Consider the following 27,528-nt stretch of genomic DNA (forward strand, 5'->3'; position numbering starts at 1 on the left):
TCCAGAGGGGATTACCTTTCCAATTCGAGACTTAATGCTATAGACATGCCTCGAAAAGCTGACCAGAGAGATTGTGCTGATACCACGGATGACCCCATAACGTCGGTATGCTCGAGCGCCAGCGAAGCATCAAAAGTGAACGCTGAAAACTCGGCGAGTTAGGATCAAAAGTGACAGAGCTAAAAAAGCCTTCTCCTTCCTTCCACTCACATTAAAAAAAAAAAATAAAGCTAAATATGTTGTATACCTGGCATTTCTAGGTAATTAAACATCTCAACTTGAAGGCAGACATCTAAAGACAGATTTCTGGATGAAGCACAGAGTGGACCTCACAGGATGCTTTCAAAAAAGAGGGCTTCTCCTCCTGGATTTGGATCGATTCCACCGTCATTTGAACTCGTTTTCATTAGGCTTCCATATGACTCCACTCCCTCAATTAGCCCACTCTCTGAGCAGGTAACAGCCCCAATTATACCTGTCGGAGCTGAAATAGCCGGTGAGGTTCTTCCAAATAAACTCTGTGTTATGGGACTGCGGGATAAAAGTAGCCTAATCGAATCCCCGATCCTATCGGAAACTTCAAAGACTCGCTTCAAAGGGCTGCTTCAGCAAACAAACCAGCTGAGGCAATTTAATGCTTCTAATGGTGTGAAGAACCATTTTCTCCAAGTGGGGAAGGAAACAAACGTGCCCCAGATGATGGGCTCATGTCGGCCCGGCCATGCCGCACACCGGTGGTCCTAGGGATGTGCTGACTGACAGCAACAGACAAAATAGAAGCTGAAAAGCTTTCATTCACGGCCAAAAATCTGTCTGCTGAATGAGGCGGACACTGGCAGCTCTCTGCCCCAAGGATTTAGGAGCTTTCAGGGAGGAGAGAAGGGCATGGGGCTCTTGCAAGGGAATGGGAAGGCCTTCACCTGTCAGAGCCTGAGCTCGAGCCTGGAGGATTTTGTGTCTTTGCCAGCCAGGAGCATCAACAGTGGGGTCAAGGAGCTGCACTCTACCCTGTTTCGAGTGTTAATGTTATCAACCGTAGCAGGATAAACAAATATGGGAGCCAAACAATCTGACAGATCCGTGAGGGAAGAAGCAGTGAAAGGAAGGGGTGGGGAGCTGGGGGCGGCCTCTGCTCACAGGGAACCAGGGCCAGGAGCAGAGGGAAGGGCCTCGAGTTGTGCCAGGGGAGGCTCAGGTTGGCAATGAGAAGACATTTCTGCTCAGCAAGAGCGGTCAGGCCTTGGGACGGGTTGCCCAGGGAGGTGGGGGAGTCCCCGTCCCTGGGGGTGTTCAAGGAGAGGTTGGACGTGGTGCTTGGGGACAGGGCTTGGGGGTGACATTGGCGGTAGGGGGTGGTTGGAGCAGGTGATCCTGGAGGGCTCTTCCAACCCCAATGATTCTGGGATTCTATGATGTCTGTGTGCTGCTAAAGACACCTCTCGTCTTGGTCTGTCTGTGTTTTTATAAACCTAGCTGTGTTAAAAATGCCTTGCCAAGGTAAGCTCCGGTTTCCCTGAGGCACAGAGGACATTTTCCAGTTCCATGCTCCAGAGTCCTCCACAACCACATCTCAAGGTTCATATTTGGATTCCAGGTTCCTCACTCTCCATATTCAGCCATTCAAGCACAGGATTTCTTCTGGGGTATAAATGCACTACAGAATTCACCAAATCAGTTTAATTTAAGTAAATAAATAAATAGACAACCCTCAACCAACAAAAAAAGCAGGGCAGAAAGGGAGAGCTCCCTCCAGGTTGTCTCAGACCTGTTATAACCAATTCCACCTGTCCTCCCTAATCCTGCCTAATTAAACCCATTAAGCACAATGATGGAAATTCTGCTTTCACTGCCCTTTCCTGAAGACAACTGGACAAACTGCCAAGCAGCAGGTCTTGGTTTCAGTTTTAACAGGAAAGAAAGGAGTAAATGCACTGTCCGAGAACCTTAATGTAGGTATTTTGAATGGATAAAACCCTTCTGAAATAACACGCAACTACCCCAGTCCTAACCCTACCTCTTCACTCAAAATATTCTTGTACCTCTTCCCCTAGAGAAGCAGCTGTAAAATATAACAGGAATCAGATCAATGGCAAAAACAAAAGACAAAATAGGAAACAAGGAGCTCCTTTGTTTTCCCGTGGCTTTGTTTCTCACATTGACTGACTTTGGTCACAAGCACAAACTCAAAACAAAGCTTCTCCTGTGGCTGGGCGTTTATGAGATAAGATATCCCTGCAGATCTTCCAGTTCCCTGTGTGGGAATTCACTTGGCCACCTTACAAAAAGTCCTCTTCCCTCAGCCTGCAGCGACGTCGATGAGATCTGGAGGAATCCATCCACCTCTGAGACCTCTCCGTCCCTCACCAAGTTAGCAGAGTGAAAATGCTCACACAGACAGCATGAGGCATAAACTCATTTTCCATTGGATAGCTTGTTTTAAAGGGATTACAAGGATAACGGGGAAAAAATTGCACCTTCTTGCAAAGAGACAATCCCATGGCTCTTCTGGCCAATGTCCTCTCCCTGCCTCATCCTCTTCTGCCTTGCAGCATTCCCTCCATCCCTGTTAAAGACTGGCTTTTCCCCAAAACACAAAGAAGTGAGCCCAATCCTGGTTCCAACCCCCCTGCCATGGGGGGTTGATGATTTTTAAGGTCCCTTCCAACCCAAGTCACTCTACGATTATGATTCTATGATTTCTGGTTCCCATCATCTACTCTAGATTACGAGCTTCCCAGGAAAAGAAAGACATCACGTGCACTGTCCTACACTAATAGCCATGAGCAAACACAATACCTGAAGCTTTAATACACTTTAAACTTTCTGAAGTGTAAACACCGCAGAGATGACAAATTTTTTATTAATGTCCTAACTGAGAAGGCGAGGAGAAATATTTCTCAGCAGAAACCTCAGCCTGCCTCATAAAAAATAAGCCTTCAGCTATTACTAATTTTCTCCTTTGCCGTTACTCGGTAGCAGAGGGGGGAAGGAACCACTAGAAATTGTTTACACTGTGTAAGAAAAAGCCCAAACAATAGGAAACAACGATGTTAATGAGCAAGAGGATGATACTCAGCAGGCAACCGCTAGCAAAAATCCTCCAGGAACAAAGATTAATTTGGTGGTGGAGCCGCACATGCGATTGCCAGCACTAGGACAGGCACTGGGCAGGCCGTGCTTTTTATTTTAATTGCAACGTCCCCTTCTGAAAGTGCTTCTTTTTGGCACCTGACCATTTCCAAGGCAAGGCAGAAGTGCTGCCCAAGCAGAGAGCTCCCAGCACGGCCCCTTCGCCGTAGGAGCTCCACGAAGGGTCTGGAAAGCCGTGGTATCAGCCTGGGTACACACTTGACACGTGGTTAAATCTTTGGAGATGTAGCAATTTGCACAGCTGTCCAATTTTTAAATTACAGCTTGCCCAAAAAAGTGAAAAGCAATCCCAATTTATCATGTAACAAGTAATGCAGGTTCGTTTCTAACCCCGACCCTTCACTGGACCAGACAGAATGATAATCACAGCTCTTTGCCATGGCAAAATTTTCATTTTCCATGACAGCCAGGGAAGACAAGCCATAAATGGATTCAAGCAAGGATTCTGAACAAGAGAAAAAAATATTTTTAAAAAATCCCAAATCCCATCCTGGCGTTGCCTTATAACTTTGCTAAAGTGTCAAAAATCAGAGGTCCGTTTCCACCTTCACTTACCAGATCTCAGCTACGTAAAAGAGAAGGGAATTTTCCATAGGGTTGGAAAAAGGCTGCACCACCACAGCAAAGTCCAGAGCCCAGCAGCTTTCGGCCACGGTGCCAAAAGGTAGCACGAGGACACATTTTGAACAGTCCTCCTTAGGTTTATGAGCTGGGCACGGGGACATCCCAAGGGAGATGAGGGCTCGCAATGTGCCCAAATCCCCAAAGCCTGGAGGATTTTACCTGCCTGGACCAAAACCAGCACTCACACCTACCTGCAGAGAACGTCTCCAGCTGCTGTGGGGTTTCTGCTTACGATCAACAGTGAGGGGAAGGAAATTACCCATTATTAGGCTTTTAAAACTGCCAGACCCTGAAATGGCCTACAGAGAACGTCAGATAACTTCAGAGGGAAGACACCAGTCACCCCAGAGGACAGCAGCATGCTGCTACACACGTAGATGTGCCCGAAACCAAAGGCACTTTTTGCCCAGCTGAGGAACCTCAGGTTCATCCCACCGCTTCCTCTCACCTAGGACCCAAAATCCTCTGTGAGTTCCGACATCTAGCAGTGGGAAAGACGTAGATTTTTCCCAGGTCCGTGGATATTTGCATGTTTAAAAAGCATTTCTGTAGTGGGTCAGCATCACCCCAGGGGTGTAGCCGCACAAAGGAACCAGAGGTAGCACTGGAGATAGCGCCAAGGGCAAGGGGTAGCTCCTTGATGGAAACACGGTCCAGCCTTGAAGCTGGACTTTATCTATCTATCTATCTATCAGCTTTTTATCTAGCAGTTGGTGTGATAATATCTTAGGAAGAAGGAAATTTTATATGGGCAGTGGAAAATCTGAATTCAGAAACACAAACCAGAGGCAATTATCACAATTCTGCCTTTTTTCTTGGGAGGGGTGGGAGGGTATAATTAGGGAAGGTCTACATAGACTATTTCAATTTTTATCAATATAAAAATTGAATATAGCATAACTATTCTATATTCTATTCTATTGAATATAGAATAACTATTTCAACTCGTTTTCAAACTTCTGTATAGAAAACAGATGGGCAGAGCTGAGTCCTACAGAAACTACCCTACACTGGCACACACTCACAATTACGTAGGATTTCCAAGTAAAAAGCCCAGGCAATGCTGCGACTTTTACATTTCTATTTCCATTAGCCTGTTGGAAATAGGTGAAGGTGTGGGGAAAACCAAAAAACATCAAATCCTACAGCGATACCTGCGCTACGGTTTCCAACACTTCCATTTTGTTGGCATGCTGCTGAAGCACTGCTCGTTGGGCCAACCCGAGGATCCTGAAAATATAATTTCTGAGGTTTATCAAGGGTGCCCAAAGCTCACGATAAATCCTTTGGTATCTTTCCTGCAACTGACGTTATCATACCCACGAGTTAACAAAGAACATCGCTCTATTAAAATCCATGTAAAGTTCTGGCCAACTGCTTTACAACTTTATTGCTTATAATTGCGCAGGGCTCTCGCTCTTCAAGCCCAATCACTGTATTTCACACTAAACCCTAATTATACAATCTAGCATGAAAAAGCCAGAGATCCAGGCCCTTTAACAAGCTTAGGCAAAATCAAAGGCCCACAAAGGGCTAAATCAAAAGCTGGCTCACACCAACTCCATTCTTTGTGCAGTCAACCAAGACTAATTAATGCTTTTAATGTCAGTTTACCCCTTTTGGCACTATAAATCAGAACACGCAGCTTTTAGGAGCTAACAAAAGAACCCGGGAAAGGTGCAGCTTATTAACCAAAGGCGCAAATTCCAACGTGCTTAATCAGAAGCAGGTAGATTGAGCAGCACCGTAGCCACCGAGCAGCTACGGAGAGGTGTGGAGGTTGTGCTGAGTGTCCCACCTTGATCTCGTGGCCTTCAAGAAGTGGGAGCGCTTCCACACGGCTGCAGCAGGAGCAGAAAAGGGGTGCCCAAGCAGATCCCCTGCCATCACCCGCTTGGCACGGCCCCTCCGTATTTTCTCCATCACATGCTGCTCTGGTTTTGGCGTGGCAGCTGAAGAGATCTGGTTGGGGTTTTGTTTCGTGGAACGCACGTCTCCGTTTTTGTGTTGGTTTGGAAATCCACGACTCAAAAGCCTGATGCCAAACGTGAGCCCAAAAAGAAGCCATGGCCACGAAGCTTTCAATAGACACACATATTTTTTAAGAAGTGACATAGATAGGATTCACTTCCTAGGCTCAAAGAAGAAGAGACCCTAACCTCACCTTTAAGGCTGAGCAGATGGACGAGACATTTTTGGGGCGCTCTGCTCCTACCTTGGTGCAGCAGCTACAGCACACTTTAATATGCCACATAAACTCAGAGATCAGCAGTAGGAATTCAGTCCTGAGCGTCCTGGAAAGGCTGGTGGCAGAGGTCCTCTCTGCTGCTTTTGTCAGTAAGTCTTATTAAAACTTTCCTTTGTTTTATAAATCCGTTTTTGACATTGGATTTTCTCCCCTCGTTCTGGGAAATGCCATCTTCCTAATGATGGCTCCCTCCTTATCCCTCTAGCTGCAGGAGCAGCTGATGTTCGTGTCATTAACTGGTGAGCAACCACCCCAAAATACCGAGGCAAAAACGTTTAAAAGAGAATTTCTTCAGGAAGTAGAACTGAATAAGGCAGGTATTTGCAAGCATGCTTCACTGCATTCATGAAATTCATTCATCTCAGGTGAAATTCTCTTTCTAAATTCATCATATTTTAAGATACAGGAAAAGGTTTCCCTATGTAACATATCGCAGTGTGTTTGGGTACGTACTGAAGGGGGGTTTCCCTGCCCTTTTCTGACACAAACAGCATTGCAACATTGTCCAGAAAGGCACAAAAGTCTTTTCAGGAAGTGAAAATTCCCATGAAGCAAGGATGGGCGAAGTAACCACAGGTCCCGGAGCCTCCCACACCTTTATTTGCGACTGCCGTGGGAGAGTGAAGAAAGGGAACCCCAAACCCAGCACCTTCAGGATCTAGCTGAGGCACATTTAGGAGATGCCTTGCTACGGCACGACTCCCTGGGAGCACGGGAAGATGAAGGAGATGAAGCCCAAGAGTAAGAAGGGTGCCCATGTTCTCCACCATCAACCAAGAGCATCCAACTCTCCTGTTTCAACCACTGGACCATAAATAGTTGTCCTTGGTGTCACCATCACAATCACAGAGTTGTGGGGTTGGAAGGGACCTCAGGAGATCATGGGATCCAACCCCCCTGCCAAAGCAGTTCCCTAGAGCAGGCTTCCCAGGTGGGCATCCAGACAGGCCTTAAATATCTCCACAGACCCCACAGCCTCCCTGGGCAGCCTGTCCCAGTGCTCCATCACCCTCACCATGAAGAAATTCTTTCATGTGTTGGTGCGGAACTGCCTGGGCTCCATTTTGTGGCCATTGCCCCTTGTCCTGTTCCCACAGACCACTGAAAAGAGGTTGGCCAAATCCCTCTGCCTCCCACCCCTCAGGTATTTAGGCACATTGAGGACATCCCCTCTCAGTCTTCCCTTCTCCAGGCTGCACAGCCCCAGGTCTCTCAGCCTCTCCTCACAGGGAAGATGCTCCAGGCCCCGAATCATCTTTGTGGCCCTCTCCCTTCAGCCCTCCAGCAATTCTCAGATGATCCCCCCGCCCTACACAGCCTGGCTCTCCGGAAACCATCTCCCATATCACACATACTCCCGAGAGGACCCCACAGACCTGGCACGAGTGGTCCCAAGACTCAAGGCCAGAAATTTTCCAGATGAGATCTGAAATTTTGAGGTGAAGGGAGCAACTCCAGGAAGCCCAAGTGCACCTGGCCACATCCCAATGCCATTCAGGCACGCTGTATAACGTAAAAAGAAAACTTTTACACCAAACCAGGCTACTGCACTGATAAGTGAAGTATTGTTAGGTACACACGGACTTTCCACGTTACGGTTAACTATTTATTTGCTGGTATTCCCCTTAGGATTTGGCAGGGGAAGGGGATGAGGGGTTATTTCCCGAGCAGGAAAGAACCTAACCGAAGTAAACCAAGTTACGAGGTTTACTTCACACACACACATCAAGAGTTTGACTGAATTTCTTTCATCTTTTGATTTCTGAGCACTTTCTACCGTCCTGAATCTCAAAGGAGGAGGCTCAGCCCAAGACTGAGACACCCAAAAGTGAATCTCTGAAAAGGAGAGACCCTCGGGCAGGGCATTCCCCATGGGGCTGGAGGAGGCAGCTGGCAGCTCACGGCCAGATTTCCCCAGGCTCCATCAATTCCTCCCCCAGGATGTTCACTGAACCCACTGGGAGCTCAGACACCCAGTGAGCACAAAGCTGAAGATTCGGCTTCTTAAATCTGGAGCTGAATCAGACAGAGCCACGGGACCAGCAGCTCTGTTTCTCATACAAAGCCAGCACTTACCTTACTCTCATTTTGATAAACACCTCGTCTTCCTCATCTTCCATCAATGCCAGTCACTTTTCCAATCTCTCAGCAATTCAGCCCCCAACCCCTACCTCCTCCCTACCTTCCAGTCCTCCTGCAGCCCTACAATTCTTTCTTTGACCCTGCAAAAGCAGCACAGCCCCATCTGTGTCTCCTTGTGAAAAGGAGACAGAAGCAGCACCAAAGCCCCTTTTTTCCCCACCTTTATCCTTTTTTCCAGCTTGATATTCAACAGAAAGGAGCCCGGCGTCGTTGCTGCTGCAGGATTGCCAAAAGCCAAGTTTTCCTGAAGCATTTGGCACTTTCTGTCCCATTCCACCTGAGACGTGTGGAGTTGAGGAGGGTGGGAAGAGGAAGAAACCAACAGGCTGCTTTTGTCCATACCCCAAAAGCAGGCATCTAATTAGGGCAGGGATGGGCTGGAGCACTTCTGCAGGCTAAAATATTGGGAAGATAAGGGTGATCTGCATGCCTGAGTGCATGATGCATGCGTAACGTGGTGGATTCAAGAGCGGGGAGCATCCATCAGCACTGCTTTTCGTCTGCCCGCAGCTGGTTTTCGGCAAATCTGCCTTGAGTGGGAGCAGAACACTCAGCGGGTAGCCTGGCAGTTTATGTTACTAAGCAATCAGCAAAAAAACATGGAAAAGGGAGGGGGGAAAAAAAAATGTCAACAATGTGTTTTCTCTACTTCTGCAGGAGAACAGCTGGAGTGGGTGAGGTCAACGCTTTGGCTGCCCCAACTTCTTCTCTGCAGCAACAACAGAATTGAGAACACTTTGGGGAAAATGCAAGCACGGGACAGCCACGCCGTGACACTTGCCCAGCACATTTTCCAGCCTGGAACAGCTCAGGGATTTCCTGAAGTGGTGTGTTCATATTTAATAGCTAGCTATAGATCACGTTATACCCCTATTATAACACATCTTCTTCTACATAAATGCCTAGAGGACCCGACCAGTTCATAACGCAAGACATCAAACAAAACAGAAACAATTAAGATAAAACCAGCCCCAAACAATTTACAGACAACACGACACTAAAGTTTCTATTTTTAAAACTGTTATTTCTACCTTTCTTTTATGAAAGGCTGCAATATAAGCTCGTAGAAAACTGCCTGCAGGCAAATGATAGAAATTTACACCAGGAAATTTGTGCCAGGAATCACCCCTTCTGCCAACCCACTAGCAAACACAAGCAGTATCTTTTGCCTTAATACAAAACAAAAAATAATTATTTATAAGATGATATTAAGGCTAATAAACACTAAAAAAAGCAACTCTCTCCATTCTTTACAGGAGCAGCACGTACTTACTGTGCATTTTATTCCAGCCTGCTAATTACCCTGGACTTATTAACTTTATAAATCAACACAATAAAATACGCTAAGCACGCAGCATTACTGGAGTTGCAGTTTATGCATTTCTTGACCCAGAAATCACATAATTAGTTTTAAATCTAATATGATCCTGTATGGAAGTTCATTTTACACAGACAAGGCTCCGAGCCACACCAAACACCAACACTTTTTCACCACTCTCCACTTGCTCTTGTGGTTCCCAATCCCCTATTCCCCCAAATCTTTTTGGTCTGGGAGTTGTTTGGAGGATATTTAAACCAAAACACGAGCGTTCGAGGCAAGCAGAAGAACACAAATCGATTGCTACCTCTCGTGGACGAACTTCCTTCGGGTGGAGACAATCCCGACGGTGATCTGCCTAGGGCTGCGGGGCAGTGGGAGTCTTCACAGCATTCCACAAGCCCTCAGCTGCAAAAAAGAGAGAGAGGAGAGGGGTAAGGCACCACCAGCAAACCCACAGGACAGAGAGCACGGATGCAGAGCTGCAGGATACGAAGAGGAAGAGGACGGAGCCCCTAAAAACCCAAAGAACAGATTTTCCAGCACTACAGGTACAGGATGAAATGCAGCAGATTTTCAACATTTGCATCCTTCCAAGGCTCAACACTTTCCTGCAGGGACACACTGCAGGGATACAGTCTGGGACTTTGGGCAGAAAACTTGCACAAAGGCTCCATCACCTCCACCTCCTTCCTTTCCTGACATCCTGCTGCAGGTTTGCATAGAAACTAGAAACAAACAGCATCAGGAGAAGATAAAAATCACAAACAGGCTTTCATAAATGGAGGAAAGAAGGGAATCCGATCTTTTATTTAATTACTCGCCAGCCAGCCATTTGTCAGGATTGTAGACTAAACAGGTTTTGGGCAAACAAAGCTTTACACGGCTCTCCAACACCCCTCCCGCCTCAGCTGAGATGGAAACTCCGAGAACTGAAAATGAAACAGCTCAAAACGCAGCACAGAAAAGGCTCCCGAGCAGCTCCTCACGCTTTCTGCATCATGCAGAGGCACAGAAAACCTCCTGTTTGCAACCCAGGACCCTTCCAGCCTTGCACGGCTTCTTTATTTCCATCAACCCAGGACCGAGAGGTTTCCATGAAACCCTTTTGCGTTATCACTACCCACCCTTCCAGCCTCAGCCTTCACTCAAAAACCAATCTCAGGGAGAAAACGGGCACAGAATACTGATTGCAGCTCCGGGAAGGTTTTCACTGAGGTCCATGGGATCAGCTGCTAGAGGAAAACCCCACCACACCACCCGAGATGGCTCCGAGGAACCAAGTCAAAGGTTGGTGCCACGTTGGAGGGATCCAGCTGCTGTGCGGGCACTTCCCTGCTGTGTTTTCACCTTCTAACGAGTAGATTTGTTGCTTGCAAGTTTATCGTGGCTTTAGGCTTTCTGATTTGCCTTTCTGGCCTCCCAGTTCAATGTGCACCAACCCTAAAATTCATCAGCAAGCAGCCTCCAGGAGGGAGAGAAAAGGGAGAAGTGAATTCTAGCGACTTGACAGGTCTCATCACATCGAGCTCTGCAGTGGCAAATTAGGCTCTCTTTGAGCACATTTTGTTCTCCGAGTAGCCTCGGTGCTTCAGGAGGCACCAAATATAACACAGCCCCATTTTAACTTCCTTCCAGGAATACACACAGTCATTTATCAAGAAGACGTGGGCTGCAGTTTCAGTTCCAAAAAGCTCCAGTACCGTTCGGTAAAATTAAACAAATGACTCCCTTTGCGGCGAGGAAGAAACAGAAAAAAAACAATCTGGGTCCCATCCGACTCGGCAGAGTCACCCTTTTTGGTGTTGGGTTTTGGGTTTTTTGGTTCTTTTTCCTTTGGTCCTTTTCTGCTTTTTTCTTGACCAGCAGTCAGAAGCCCTGGCTGCCACACGTGTACAATTTACCTGGATTTGCAGAGAAACACAGCCTGGCCCAACCCAGGCCTCCAGGTAGAAGCAGAAAGACATTTATTTATTAGAGAACTGGACAAAAAAATGTATTCTAACGAGGGAAAATACGATGTGAGGAGCCTGGGGTAGACATAAAAATGGGAACGCTGCATTTCTAATTACAATTACTCTTAATATTCTTCTTTTCCTGGTTGTTGGCAAGTCTAACTCATTGTTCAGCTCGTTAAAAGAACTGGGAAAGACATCGTTAAGCCTCCTCTCTTCAGCTGGTGGACACAGATTTTCCCTTCCTTTGCTGGAGTGCCAGACTTCTGCACGTGGAAAGCCCTCGGTTTAGGGTTAAGGCTCTTCCAGCTCCTGCCTGCCGCTCTCAGCTTCCTCCCACCCCTTCTCACGCCTTCTCTGGAGAGCCAAAGTTGCTCCAAACCTGCTGAATAAATTCATTAGCGCCGAGGTAGAATACCATTTCCCATTAACTTCTAATTTCCTAATTATTAGATTACATGCTCCAGCTTTTAAAGCAAATTACCTCTATCGAGCTGAGCAAAGAAACCTAACAAAGGATTCCTGCAGCTTACTCCCCAAGTCCTCCCTTCCCTCCCATTTTCTTCTTGGTGTGAAAAAGTTCAAATCCTTTAATGTTGCCTTAGATTACTGCAGTTATTTAGGAAGAGAACTTGCTACCTAATATCTTCATCAACTACAAGGGGTGTTTCAGGCAGGGAAAGAAGATTTTTCATTCTGTTCCCCTCCTCCCCCCTCCTCTGACCTCCTGCTCCAGTGGCAGGAGCTGGGCACGTGGATTATAAACTAGATTAAGAATTAATTAGAAGGTATTGATTAAAAAACTCGCCTTGGGAGATTGCAGATTGCTACGATAAACTCGTGTTAGCACGATTCGGTTAAAAATGCTCTCCACAACTTATCAAGTGAAGATAAAAACATTCGCTAAGTGTCTGACGTGCTGGAAGGTTAAAAAAAAAAAAATCTACAGCCAAGGAAATGACTTTATTCAGTCGGACAGCACTGCACAGATTCCCTCGTGAGCCAATTTTCTGTCTCAAAGACCGTACGGAGACCCTGAAATGCACGGCCATCCATCAGGACACTCACCAAGACTGGGATTTTGGAAGGAGTGGAAAAACATCAGGGGCTAAAAATCCAGCTGGACGAGGTCTAACGATGCTCGAGCAGAGCCAGGCACCTAAGCATGCACCTTACCTAAATCCTTTTGCGTAACACCTTGAGTTTAACCCTCAGTATCCACAGAAAAGGAACTTTGGGGCTCAAATAAGTAAAATTTATTGGATAATATTGGATGGAGATGTCATCCCTTTCCTACAGCTGCACCCTATTTTGTCCTGGAGCATCACCACCCTTCTGCTCCGCTCCGACACCTCTGAGCCTCCCACACCCAGCTGCGCCCTTACCTCAACCACTCCTAATCCCAGACAGGAAAAAATCCCAAAAAATGACAGAAATAGGTGCCAGCACTTGCCTACCTCCTGCTTTCATCCATTTGTCAAAAGCAGTTCTTGAAGTATTGAAACCACGGCACTCTGGGTTTGTTATTCCCTCTCTTGTGCAGTTCCTATATTCTAAGATATTTAGAGGTTTCTAAGTCACAGACAACTTCGTAGTGAAAGAAAGAAGTTAATTAGAGAAAAATAATGTTAATTGAAACAACGTATGGCACCACAGACAATACTGAACTGTCAAAAGAAAACAGAAAAAAAAAAACAGCGTGAAAAAGGAAAATGCAGCAATCACCTTAAAAACTAAAAATATAATTTACAGCTAGAGCAGCCTCAGCTGGCCCTATATCGCTATCAGAAAAATACAAAAAGCCGAGGAAAACATTCTCCTACGAGCCTTCGTGGCATTAAAGGAGAGGGATTAAGGAGAACATGACAGGCAATCTATTCGGGCATCAGGCCGAGCACTGACAGGGCTCCGACCTCTTCAGAAGCACAGCTGAGAGCTAATTCGTGAAACCTTCACTCCAACAGCGAGTAACTACACACTGCAGCTCCAAGGTGTTAATACCAGGTGTGGCACTAAGCTGGGAGCGAGGAAATACCGTACAGGGGATACCAGAGAGATTTGTCACAGCATTTTGTGTATTCAGCATCCGAATTTGGGAAGAAAGGGGTGAAATGTTAACGAAGGTGCACGGGTTATCCAGAGCAGAGCAGAGATTAGTTCTCAGGATGCATGAAAAGAATAATAAATGAATAAAAAATTAAAAATCCTCGAGAAACTGGTGGTACTGGCAAAAATATATATATAATAAATAAATAATCGCTGAGAAATTGGTGGTACTGGCAAATATATATTTATATATATATATATAAAATGAAATCCATAAATATATATATATATACTTATATATATATAAAATGAAACCCACCTGAAGGAATCAGAAGCCAAAAAACATCCGTGGCACTACCTAGCAGGAGAGCAAGGCATGGAAAGAAATAATTTGGGAACACAGAGCAAGCGCATCGCAGGAAACCTCCGTGGGGCTTTTCGTGTTTCCTCCCCCAAAACTGCTTGCCATCCTCGTGCCATCGCAACTGTTAAGGGGCTGTGCGGCAAACCAGATTAAGAACTGATCTGGGTTAAAAATAACCTTTTTTTTTTTGCTGTTCCATGAGCTGGTTCACCAGATGGCCCCTCCGGCAGCTGCAGTGGCACCGGCGAGGTAGCACAGAGGTGGGAAGAGGCAGCCGAGGAGGAGCAGGAGGAGCACAGCTCCTCGAGCCAGGGCTGAGCAAGGGAAAGTGTTTTGGTGGGATCTGATGGAAAAAATGGGAAGCATTTCGAGCAGGATTGCTTGGAGAGCACGCAGGGGATGTCCCACGCCTCCGTGCACGCTCTCCATCCCAGGGCACGCGATGGTCTTCTGCCATTTCAGGTATTAAACACCATGAAAACACACCTCGGGTTGTTTTCTTTTTGTTTGCTTGTTTTCCTGTGTGGTTTGGGTTTCTTTTTTGTGGTTTTGTGTTTTTTACCTACAGGGTATCAGGGTGAAACTGAGAGGTAAGAAAAGAGCAGAAGCCATTAAAAGCGGCCAAGTCGAGCAGCATCCATCCTTCGGGATCATCCTATCATCCCAGCCTGAAACCTTAAGGAAATAGAGGTGATAAATATCAGCATTCACTGCTGAATAGCACCCCACCACACCTCCCTCTGACATCACTTCTGTTGTAGTATTAAAATTTACTTTCTTACGAAGTTTAAGACAGAGCAGGATTAGGAAACGAGGCAAATCGCATCCCTGTTTGCACTATTCTGCCACTTACTGATAAAAAAAAAACAGCCTAATCCACAGGCAAACTGGAGCAGTTGTCTTTAGAAGCAAAGACTGGTAAAAGGACAACTGCTGGTGAAACCCCAATGATGTTCTGCCTGCTGCTGCTGCTGTTCAGCTCGGGATGTCGGCCCCAAAGAGGATCCCCCAAGTGCAGAACCTGGGATCCCACACGGCAGCATCACTGGTGGGTTCAAGAAATCGAAGGCAGCTATTGCAATCTGGACTCATCCCCAGATGAAGAAAACTTCAATAAACAAAACGAGATCTGGTTTGCATTTATATTTAAATCTACCTTAAAAAAAAAAAAGACTATTTCTTCTAAGGCCAGTCTTTCCAAATGTGCCAGTTTGCAAAGAAATGTTACTATGCCTGCTTCATTTTTTAATCCAGAAAGATACGCACTGGAGACAAACACATTTATTCAAACACCTGATTTTCCCTTTTTTAATGCCTTTTGCTATTCTAAGCACATGTTCCAGCCTGGTTTATTAACCTACTTTCAGCTTACACTGTCCATCTTTGAAGAAAGGTTCTTCTTGCATTTCTAAAACTCTACTGCAGTAACAAGGCTCAACACGCTGCCTAGCAGTAGGGTTCAAACACATATTTAAATTATCCTGGTTATTAAATTGGTATTAAAGCAGTAAACAGTGAAATAAAGAGCTCCTTTCTTATTTGCACAGTCCTCCAGGATCTCCAAGGTCAGATTTCATCCTCTCAAGACGTTAAACATTACGTGTTTACCATCGTTTAAAAGATGCAGCTTTGAAAGCGGAAAATTGTCATGTGGAGACAGCGACTCCCTAAATATTAAGAGACCATTGCCAAGAGCCTGTGAAAAACTGGAGGCCTTGATATTAAATATTACCTTTGGTTTGCCCTTGAAAAGTGCAATAATTCCATCCAGGCCACCTCAACACCCTTACAGCTGTTGTCCCTCTGTGGATAAATGCATTAAAAGAAGACCTTCTGTTATAAGACCTAGTAATCCCAACTTGGAGGGGACCCACAAGGATCATCGAGTCCAACCCCTGGAACTGTAAAGCTTCATGAAGTCTTTCTGAGCAGGTACACTTTTCCTAAAAGAGCCCATGCCACAAATTTTAGGGAAGGTGTCCCTAAAACTTACTCTCAGGTTTGGCTTCTAGAGCCTGGTTTTCATTGACTCTTCCTCAACATGCCCTGAGGGTGCTGGATGAAGTCCCTCAGTGGTCTCGACATTTATTTGTCAAGTGGAACACTCAATTTATGGACGGTGAGAGAAAACAAGAGCAGGTCTCACCGGTCCTGATGGTTTTATCCATCCTTTGTCCTGTCAAGCCACCTACGGGCTTCTAATCAAACTCCACAAAGGAATTACCCATTACAAGTAGACCTTGATCTCATCTTGATGTCCTGCTAATACAACCACATAAAGCAGTCTGTGATCTGTTCTCGGCCGTCCTCCTGACAGCAAAATCAATTTGCAGATTGCCGTATTGACGAAGAGACTTCTCTCAGTTATTTCCATTTGAAAAGGCAGCCAAGGCGCAGTGAGGAAATCATTGTTTTGCCAGTACAAATGATTTTGACCAAATGATTTTGCTAGCGACCCTTTTGTCTCGAGAACCTACACCCAATCCTGCCATGCTACATGTCTTGGGAGAAGGAGTTCTGGTCGAAAAAGTGATTCACAAAAGTGATTTTTCACTTATCCATAAAGTTTCCATAAGCAGCAATCGATTTTATCAGATTTTATCAGAATTTATCAGATCTTTTGTCTTCCACCACGCCTGAAGCGCACACACGATGACTTGAGCAGCATCCCTGCACTGAACTACATTTAATCAAGTAATTTATGGAGCCAGGCACACGGATTAGGTAGCCATAAAAACAACGTCAAGGTGGGTAACTGCTTTTCCATAAAGGTGTTCCCAAAGCCCGCCACAAATTTTCAAGGACTGATTGCTTTTCAATAACAAACTCATTTTTAAATAAGCTTAAAAGCAATTAAAAGCCAGTTAAGTCAACATTTCTTTCACTAGGGGCTATTAAGCACTTGTTTAAAGCAGTCCCAGTCTCTCCTTCCTCGGGAAGTCATTAGCCACAGCTGTCACCACAGAGCTCATTTTTCTCCGCTTGATTCCCTTTGCCACGCGGAGTTTTACAGCAGCAGTGCCCAAATTTAGAGCAATATCCACCAGTTCTGGAACGGATCACAAGGATCCCCCGAACACATGCAAGTGTTTCACCTCCCCAAGTATAAAAAAAATAAATAAATGCAGATTCCCTAAATCATCAGGGTTGGAAAAGCCCTCCAGGATCATCCCCTACCACCGCTGTCACCCACTAAACCGTGTCCCCAAGCACCACATCCAACCTTTAAAATATTTGATAACGTACGAGAAAAACAAAAAGCTTTCTTCCAGCCCTGTTTTGCTAAGGACTTGAATTATTTACTAGTCCTCTACCAGCTCCTCACAGCAAAGATCAAGTCAGACAGCACTCAAGTCCTTACCGCCACGTTGCATTACCTGCAATCAGCCAGGTCACTGAGCGGGCCAGAAATTATCCCTTATTAATTATTTAGTGATCAAGAGTGCTGAGTTTCACTACTTTCAGCACTGCCATCTCATACGTGCCCTGGCTGGCTGCTCAACCCCCCCATGATGCGCCCTGTCTCAGAGAAGCTAAAATTCATCTCCAAACAGCCCTGAAAACGTGCCTACAGATCATATTGTGAGCCAAGCCCGTTCCTACCTCATTAAGATACCCACGGAGCCTCATCTTCACCAGATCTGACCACAAAAAAAACACATCTGAAGTGATTTTCTTTATAACATTTTTGCGAGAGAGAACGTTAGCGGTGCCCTTCTTGTAGAGATAAGAAATAAACCACATTACACAGACGCCTAATCCCTCAAAGATATTCAGGAGCTCAACTCCCACTGAACCAACGAAGTCAAATTCCTAAATTCTTCTGCAGATCTGGGCAACAAAGACGTACCCAGGTCGGGGAGAAAGCTTTATTTCACGTTCATTTTTTGCTGCATGTTTTGGAGAACCTCCAAACGTGCCAAAACCTCCAAACGTGCCAGGACCTCCCAACCTCAGCGTCCAAAATTCCTCCGTTCCCATTTCATGGCAGCATTTTCGGCTCCTGCTGTAGGTAGGGGTAAAGGTTCGGCCCCTTCAGGCTTCCAGAAATCATAACTCCATTTTATTTCATGCGCTACCCTGCAAGTTTTGCCTTTAGTTTGGCAGCTTTTTATATCGGATAATAGCAATTAACTCCCTTCGGCATCATTTAGATGAATCATTGACTTAATACAGATAGCTAAAAAGAAAAAAAGAGACCTATTAAGTCATCTGAATGACCCTACCATCACCGCTGGATTGTTCCCGGCAGCACACTCCCCCTGCTTGTTTGAAACGTGCTTGCCACAGCATCAGCACAAAAAACTGCCTGCGAAGCAGGGCCACGTTTCGCTAACATATGCTCCAAGTCAACACGGCGCTGGAAATCTTCAATTTATGACTAAAATGTGGCGCTGCACTTTTATTCCTCCAAATAGGCTCCAATGTTTCTTGAGGGAGGGAAGGAGGGCTGTTTGTATTTCGCTGTGCAGCAAGAAGCCGGAACGAATCCTTCCCTCGTGGTTTTCAAGTTGGATCCAAGGTTTGCGTGTCCTGTAGACCGGGGTCTCCACCAAGAGCCCGACCAGTTCTGGAAGTACCAATAACACAGATACAGATGTGCAGAGCATTTTCGGGATGTTTTGTGGGTTGTATCGGGCTTGGGTTTATTTTGGATAAGGTTTTTTGTTTGTTTTCTGAGGAGCAGAGATGAGACTTTCTTTGTGGACCTCCCACAGGCCCATAATGGGAAAAGGAGGACGGGGAAAAAGCCCTCGTCTCGCTCCCTGCTTCAAGGCAAGAAAAACTGGAGCCCTTCTTGGCAGATGTGCTTCTGAAACCTGTTCTTAGAAACCTTTCTGATGGGGATTCCCATGTTTCCTCAGGCAACAGCTCAGGGATTGTGGTTGGTTTCCCCCCACCCCATTGCATAACCCATATCACGCTCGTGTCTGCCACCCCTTATCTTATCACCGCACACCTCCGAGCACCACAAACCATCTTCCCTGTAACCTGCCCCCCAGGTGATGGCAGGAACGACAGAAACAAGGATCCTTTCTCCAGATGGGACAGACCCAGCTCTAACACCACACGCTCCAGCCCGCAGCCACCTGTAGGCTCCTGCTCGTCTCCCCTCAGCCCCTCACTGCCCTCATTGTGCCACGGAGCCTCTTGCATGGGGTTGTTCCAACCAAGGGGAAGGACGTCTGAAGACGAGCCAGCAGGGTGCCCAGGTGGCCAAGAAGGCCAACAGCATCCTGGCTTGTGGCAGGAGCAGTGGGGCCTGCAGGGCCAGGGAGGTGCTCATCCCCCTGGTGAGGCCGCCCCTCAAGTGCTGGGTTCAGCTTTGGGCCCCTCACTCCCAGAAGGACATCGAGGCCCCGGAGCCTCTGCTCACAGGGAACCAGGGCCAGGAGCAGAGGGAACGGCCTCGAGTTGTGCTAGGGGAGGCTCAGGTTGGCAATGAGGAGACATTTCTGCTCAGCAAGAGCGGTCAGGCCTTGGGACGGGTTGCCCAGGGAGGTGGGGGAGTCCCCGTCCCTGGGGGTGTTCAAGGAGAGGTTGGATGTGGTGCTTGGGGACAGGGCTTGGTGGTGACATTGGTGGTAGGGGGGTGGTTGGACCAGATGATCTTGGAGGGCTTTTCCAACCTCAATAATTCGGGGATTTCATGACTCCACACCTGCCTTTCCTTGGTTGGGTTTCCATCAGATCTGCTCCTCAGCTTGGTAAATCCTTTCCGAGCAAGAGTCCTGCCCTTGAGCACAACAAGCACTGCTCCCGACTCAGCTCCATTCACTATTTCACAGAGCTTCATCCCATCCCACCCCATCCCATGCCATCCACCAAGCTCTTGAGAAAGACATCAAAATTTCAGGGTCCCAAAAATCAGCCCTCAGGGAGGCCACACACAACCAACCTCAGCTTCCATCAAACCACCGACCTCTGCAACCCGTTTTCCACCCACCTCAGCATAGGATGCTGGCCGAGACCGCGTGGAAAACCTCAATGCCTCTAAGGAAACGACACCCAGAGCTGCTCATCCCCATCCCAGCACCATCAAGGTACCGTCGACAAGAGATAGGGCAAGAAGTGTTTGTAACAAGCAAGCACTTCTGCACAAACACCACCTGAATTAAATACACTCCGTGCTGTACTTGAAAGTTAGCAGCGCTGGCAGCTCATTGCTGCTTTGCTGGCACTGCTTAGGAAGCTGCAATCTAAGGGGAGAAAAAAAGATTTGTCAAAGCAGCGATAAAACAAAGCTAAGCCAAATGATTTCACAGCCCACTTTAAGAGCCCCCTTATGTGTGCTTGCTTGACCTACTAAAAGCCTGCCGCAATAAAAAGCCTGCCACGCAAACGTGCACGGCCCTCCCATGGAAGCCGTTACCTGCTAAACAGTACATAAAAAGTGAAAAATAAAAATCAGAGTTTCAGGAAAAAAAATATAAGAAGAAATGCCACCAAGTCGCAAGAATTAGAAGTCTGTAATTTCATTTTGTGTCTCAAAAATAGATGCTCCAGGCAGATGTAACATCCCATCAGTCAGGACGGGAAGGCTGCTTGGCTTCTCTGCATCAACCTTTGCTATCCCGGCCCCGTGGGACCTTCTGCAGCCTGGTTTTGGGGTCAATTCAGAGAAATAAAAACACATTTTACTGCTGCACACCATGGAAAAAACAGGTGGGAGAAAGTAACACACAGAACTGCCACCGCCCTGGTGGATTACTGGTCTACCAAAGCTGAATCCTGGAAAAAAAAAAACGGTACCAGAAGCTCAGCCTTGTGTCCTTCACACTCTGATGGTGAGTACTGCATCCAATGCACCGAGACTATCAAAAACAGGGAAAGATGACAAAAAGTGGTGGTCCTTAACAGAGATGAACATGCACTGGAGCGAGAACAGCTCAGAGGGAGAGGCGAAGGATCGTACAGGACAAGTGCAGGAAAAGAGAAGGCATACAGGTCGGGCATTTGCCTGTTAAAGCACGAAAAGGCCTCCAAAAAAGTTCATTCAAAAGTACCAATAGCCATAAAAACGCATCTTTGTGGGATCTGGGGAAAGGACAAACGAAGCAGAGCCTTTTCCAGATGTCAAGCACGCTGCATTTTTAACTACAAGGCTTTGTATTAATTCCAATTTATTTCTCAGAGCAGTATTAATAACAAGGGGTGAAGGAACAGCCCCGTCTGCGCTGGGCGGTGGTGGATAAACACACGTGTAAAATAACATTCCTGCATAATATTGCTGGAAGCATCTTCAGGCAGCACTTCAAAGCAGGGCCCAAGAAACCAGTGCAAGCACTGGAGCAAAGCGTATGAGACAGAAGCTCCGTCCTCGCTGAATTCTGCTCACTGAATTCCCCATGACAAACACATCCGAGTCCAAAATAAAAAAAAAATTAAATAAAATAAAGGGGAAAAAAAAGGCATCTCCTTACAAAAACGTAAAGACTGTAATTGACTGCGTAGGAAGGTAAGTTGCAAGGCTCTAAAACTCAGTCTGCTGGTTCCAAGATTACAAGAAGAGAGAAAGAAGGAGAGAAAAATGCCCATTTTCCCATCCGGTACCAATAACGTTAATTTGTGAATTAACAAAATGGACATTTTGGTACAATCAGCTGAAGTCCTGAATATATTCATTTAGAAATGCGAAGCTAGAGAGATGCGTGAGGATAAAGCCTACCAGGTATGCTCGGTGGCTATTCTGAAGGCCTGTCCATCACCAAAATTATCCAGACACCGGAGAAATATTTCGTCTTACTCCTCTTCTGCACCAGCAATAAGAAAAGGTCTTCGTTGGAGCCCGCAGACTTTTATTGCTGTGTGCAAGTGGTACTCACAGCCAGATTGCCTGCCCCTGGCTAGTGGGAGGAAAATGATCCCATGCAATAAGGCCAGATTTAACCTGGCAAAAGGTCTGCTTGTGGCCTGGAGAGTAGATGTCCCAGAGGAGCACAGGTTTGGAAAAGCAACCAGTTTTCCTTCTTAGCAATAAGTGGGTTGGGTTCTTGAAGCCTTTGTTGTCTTGCACTTCAAGCAGCTTCTTTCAAAGGGGTGCGGGTGACCTGAAGATGCCGAAGCATCCCAGGCTGAGCCTTTGGTTCCTTCTTGATGCAGGAACACGAAAGGGAAAGAGATAAAGTGGACTTAACTGCATCACTTGAAGTTTTGATGATAGCACATGTCATGAAAGCCATATTCCACGTTTTACCAGGGGCACTGGTATTTTTCCTTCATCTTTTTTGGGGGATCCTTGTTCTGCAGCTAACAGATCAGTCTGGCTTCAGCTGGTCCCAGCTCAGTTCTAACCCCAGGCAACACTACATATTCCTAAAAAATCAACCTGTATGCCTTGAGAACCTTCAAAGTCAATGGGTGTCCCTTATGGACGGGCTTCCAGGTGGAGATCGGTGATTTGGCAGGACCTCGAGCAGCACCACGGGAAGAGCACAGAATTGAAAACAGGGAGACACGGAGAGTCTTGGGACAGCAAACCCTACCTGGTCATCCATCCCTGAAGTGCTTCCCGTGGGTATCCAACACACGGCGTGGCCAAACCACGGCCAAACATTTCATGTGGCTGAATATCTGCATCCACCCACTGCCTTCCTCGGCATCCTCAGGTCATTAACACCACCGGACTGGTGGTTCCTTGGATGTCAAAGTCTGTTGTGGGTTATCAAACTGCTTACATTTCACCAATAATATGATTCCTGACATGTTTCCTGCTGCACATTTTCATTTCTTTCCCCAAAAGAAAGCAAGAACCAAAAGGTTGCAGTGCCAAGACTAAGACCAAGACTAAAATTTAGCCCCAAGACTAAGAAATATTTAGCCTCCTTGGGTATAAATCATCGCCCTTATAGTCATGTAACACACAAGGATTAACTCTGGGAAGTGTCTGTACAATAAAGGGTTTCCAACCAGCAAAAAAAAAAAAAAATGATCCCCAAAACCTCGCTGCTCAACTCCAACAGGGAAGAGCAGAGAGAAAAACTTGTGTGAGTAATCGGAGAGATGTTTAGAGCTCCGGATAATGCATCAAAATTTATCCTCCAACCTTTTACACAACCCCGAAATGAGTAATTATGTGCCAGGAGATATCATCTACTCCACAAATCAAGTCACCGAAAATACAGACTAAAAAAGGTTTCTAAAAAAGTCAATTTATTAGAGATTACTGTGCAGACAGACATATGAGTGCTCTTGTGTACTCGCTGCATTAACAACCTCTCAAAAGCCACAGGAAAAAGAAAAATCAATACTGTGTATTTTTTCTCACATCAATTTATCTACTGCTGAAAAAAAAAAAAAACAACAACTCGCTTCTGCATACGCTCTGTGTACCACAGCCAAGGCCTCCTGCAACCTGGGAAAAACAAAATCAGGTTTTGCTGGGTTTAGCTGATGAAACCCTGCCCTAGCTGCGCTCCGAGTTTGCTTTTGACAAACACTGAAATTAGAAAAAAAAATAGAAATAAAAATAGAAATAAAAATAAAAATCAGTCCCAGGCAACTCGGCGTCGGTACGCAGAGCCTTCGGTTGCTGAGCCCGTGCTCCTGCTGCCGACCTGGAGCCCATTAGTGGTGAACTGCCCGCTAAATATTTCATGATGTTGGATTTCAGACGTTTCCCAGGACGGGTCCTATCGCTAGAGATCACGCAGACCGGCAGCACCGCTGCTCACTCAAGTGCGTGAACTCAGGTTGCTTCCCCCAAGCACTTCCAGTTTCCCCACACCCCTATATAAAAAAAAAAATACCAAAAAGATGCTTTTTTCTTTTCCTCCCCGACCATAAAATGGAGAATTTTGCTCTGTAAGTCTTTCAGAATGATAAATCCCATGATGGCGCTCCCTGCGGAGCGGACTAATCTTGCTTCCTTCATTTTCTTTTTCCAGGTCACCAGTTCACTCCTCTCTGCTGAGAGCTCCCAGCAGACTGTGAGAGGGCATCTTAAGGAATTCTTTGCAGCCCTAGCAGCTTGCTGCCCTGGTTTGAAACTCTTAAGAATCCCTTAAAATGTTCCTGTGCATCCGCCAGAACCCAGACAAAGTCCTCTGCGGAGCTCGTGCTGCACCCTGATTCTCCAGATTAGAAATGATTTCCAAATACACAATTCTTTGGCTTTTTTTTTTTTTTTTTTGCAGCTGGAGGAACCAGGACACCAGCCTGCAAAGCAGCTCTGACGGTGGAAAGAGGAGAACGTGGTCTTTGCAAGCCAGGGCTTAGCAGGAGAAGTTCACGGGCTGGATGGTGAGGAACAGAGCAGGAAGGAACAGAAGAGAAACCAGGAGGACTCCGGCAGTCCCTGCAAGACTCCACCACCACCTGGGTTTAGGTAAAGGTGCTGTCTGACACTCCTCTCCTCAAATTTTTGCTCGTTCACATGCTTTCACCATCGCTTTGTGACCTTAGCTCCAAGCAGCGTGGCCAGAAGAGCTCCCTAAGGAGCCACAACCCCACAAATATTCCTGCAGGAACAGAGCTGGGCTCCTTCTGGTGGCCCCCACCCCGGAGGCTGCCCTCCGAGCGGTGGGACAACGGGGTCCTGCTCTCCCATCATTTTTATTCTTACCCTTGGGGTCGTACCACAGCAGCTCCTGCTCCTTCCACCTCCTCGCAGCCACTTTCTGCTCCGTTTCTCAGCCACGTCTCCTCACCTCCACTTGAAGGGCTGCCCTTCCCCTGGAGGGGCAGCGCTAATTCAAATATCACCAGCCACTAAATGCCAAAACCTGGAGCAGAAGCTATTTTTTCACCCAAACGTGGTGGAAGTTGACCCAAAACCTGCGAGGAGCCAGCGGTCTAGCAGCTGGTGCACGAGCCTCGTTTCTTTACAAAGCTGGGCTAAAAATGGAACCAGCCATCGCCATCCCCAGCTATGTTTAGAGCCGAGATTCTAAACAATTTCTTCCTTTGCCGTTAGCTCTTTTTCTTTTTTTTTTTCCCCTGAAACTCTCCTTGGCAGGAGAATCAAGCAGCTGCCACGGGGAGCAGGAACGGAGCTGGAACGGGCGGCCACGCACCAGCTGGGAGCCTTCCAGGTCACTGCAGCCTGCCAGCCCCCCGACGAGGACGACCCGGTGCACACAGCTTGCTTTTCTCCTGCCTGTGCAAAAAATAAATAAAGAAATATAAAAAGATAACTCCCCTCCAGGTAAGCGTTGCGTGCGGCTAGCCACGCGATTCGGGGTTTGAAGAGGTTTGCCCATCAGATTAATGGGTTCGAGCTACAGAAAAATAGCCCAGGAAGACTTTTCACGGGGAAAGCATCCCGCTTCAGACTGTACTCCTCCTCCCGTGCCAAATTGGCAGGAGAGCTGTGTAATTACAGCGTTTTTGCAAACAGAATTAATTTATCGCAAGCCTGTACAAGGTAACCCTTACATACGTGTACTTCACGGAGGGTGGAGAGAAAAGGATGTCGCAGTTTCATTCCACCCCACAATTAAACGGCTCTCCCAGAAAAGGAACACTGCAATAAAGGCACTGCCTGCTGGCATGGAACGTAGCAGTCCCAAATCCATGTTGAAGGGCAGAAATACCCCAAGAGAGACCCTCTGCTTGGGGGAAACCAGGTTTGGAGACAGGGAAGGGCTGCTGTGTGTTGGGAAGCATCAAACGACTGCCAAACCCAGGACATTTCATGTCCATAAATTACAGACTTGCCTGATTTTCCTACCATTAAGCAAAGATCCAGAGTAATGCCGGAGAGACCCAAACACGGTGCCAGAAGGGGACAGGCCAGGACTTTAAAACCAAGCACCTAATTTCCTGGAAGCTGGACACCTTCTTCCCCCTCGTTCTCCCTCTAAAATTCACCCCCAAACCATTTACAGCTGAAATGTTGAAGGGATCAAGATCCGTGCGTGTGGTGCACACCCCAAAATTGTGCCAAAAAATTTCAGGACGTCAAACCACCGAGATTCTCTGCTTCCCAGAGACACGAGGCACGTCCCCGTTCACTGAATCACAGACAGATGTCGATGGAAAGATGAGATCCTTCCTTTCACCAGGACCTCTACAGGACCACGACATGGGGATCGTTGCAGGGTTCCGTCCTCAGTCCATTGTAACTGGCAGAAAAGCAGGTTCACCTCCTATATGTGAATTATTTCCAAACCCTTCTCAATTTTAGCATTGCTTTGGACGTGTTGATGCTACAGAAACATCCATAATTTAAAGCAACAAATGTCTAAACCGTTCCACTCCTACCTTTGCAGGCAAGCATTGAGGAGCTCGTTAGCCACAGAGCAATTAAAATGTAGAAATTGAATTAAACACGCCTGTGACTGAAAGCTGCACAGCACAAGCTTCGTATTTACCTAACTGAGAAGTTTCTATCAAATTACTCACATTCTTTCACCGCTAGTTAACAGGCTTCATTTGTCTGATTGGTTTTTTGGGGTGGAAGATTGTTGCTGCTCTCGTTTCGAAGCACTCGTAGACACTTTACTGGTAACTCTCCTAGGGGGAAATATATAACTTTAAGAGGATTTTAAATTATTTTAATCTGAAGAGCACTATAAACATTCCCCATTCTGCAGGAGGAACAATCTGTTGTTGTTCCTACACTAATCCTGGCAAGCACTTGAAGGGCAGGAGCACAATGGGGTGAAATTGTTACAGATAGCCTGAGGGTTATTCCGATACTTGAACAACTAGAATAACGGGGTGGAAATAAAAACCTGGGCCAAAGAGGAGGAAACAGGCTTCACGATAAGATCAGGGTGCTCGGAAGAAGTAGCACAGAGCTCCCGAAGGGAAGACAGCTGTAGGAGTTAAAAATGAGCCCTGCGAGAAGTGTCAAAAACGTTTGCTAACCCAGATAGAAATCCATCCATCCCCTTCCGCTCAAAAAAAAATAATCATCAGCCGGCAAATTATCTTCCTTCCATTCGGACAAGGGAAATTTCACAAGGTTACTGCAGAGAACAACCCGGAGCTGGCAAGATGGAAGAGAGGCGAGATAATCTAATAGGCCTTTTCTATCTAACTTTTATGATTCTTATGAAAAATGACCTGAATAAGTGAAGTTATTTGCCCTTGTCCTCTTTGTTCATATTGAATTTAGTCAGAAGGGAAATCCTGCCAAGGATAGGATGTTTTACTCAATTTACTACCCTTTGTGATTGCTCTATAAAATATCAGATACGTGATAGAAAAGGTTATGGCTTTTTTTTTATTATTATTATTATTTGCCGCGGAAAAAGAAGAAACACCTCGAGCGCTCGCTAGCAGGAAGAATTAAAACAAGAGGGATTGAGGACGTTTTCTGCCGAAAATGCTTATCAATTTTTACACGATTGGGTTATATTAAACCTCAACTTGGTATGCTCTATTAATTATTGCTGTTGGTTTTATTTAAGCATCAACCAAACGCTTTCTTAAAACGTGTTGGTCGAAGGCGGGTCGCGAATAACAGCGGGGTCAGCAGCTACCATCTATCGGGTGCCCAGCCGTGAGGAGCTGAGGTTTTTTGCTTGAAAGCCACGCCGTTTTATTAGCCTGCTGCTTTCGGGCTCTGGCTGTTAATCACACCGTTAGCCTGCTGCTGTTATTAAAGCACGATGCAATAAATAAGAAGCCGCTCGTTCGGGTGCTGCAGCCGCGTGCTCGTGCCGCCAGCCTCCTTGCAGGAGAAGCTGCATGAAATACATCAGCAGCCCCAACATCTGTGCAGACAGGACGT

The 27,528-nt window shown here is 46.4% G+C and overlaps 1 protein-coding gene and 1 long non-coding RNA gene across 6 annotated transcripts in view; one reads left to right on the forward strand and one right to left on the reverse strand.

Moving 5' to 3' along the window:
• Positions 1-27,528, reverse strand: part of FAM168A (family with sequence similarity 168 member A) — a 161,428-nt gene that overhangs the window by 106,016 nt on the left and 27,884 nt on the right. For 4 of the 5 annotated variants that reach the window (XM_072032931.1, XM_038178403.2, XM_038178407.2 and 1 more), the window contains one exon: positions 9,790-9,890. The gene's annotated coding sequence lies outside the window, so the exon portion shown is untranslated. Of the gene's footprint in view, positions 1-9,789; positions 9,891-26,192; positions 26,304-27,528 lie in introns of all 5 variants that reach the window. The other variant, XM_072032930.1, reaches the window with a different exon arrangement.
• Positions 23,884-24,961, forward strand: LOC140001390 (uncharacterized). Its single transcript, XR_011806596.1, has 2 exons — positions 23,884-24,174; positions 24,805-24,961. It is a non-coding gene; the product is annotated as an uncharacterized lncRNA (long non-coding RNA).

Source organism: Anas platyrhynchos, chromosome 1 (genome assembly GCF_047663525.1).
Source record: "Anas platyrhynchos isolate ZD024472 breed Pekin duck chromosome 1, IASCAAS_PekinDuck_T2T, whole genome shotgun sequence".
NCBI lineage: Eukaryota > Metazoa > Chordata > Aves > Anseriformes > Anatidae > Anas > Anas platyrhynchos.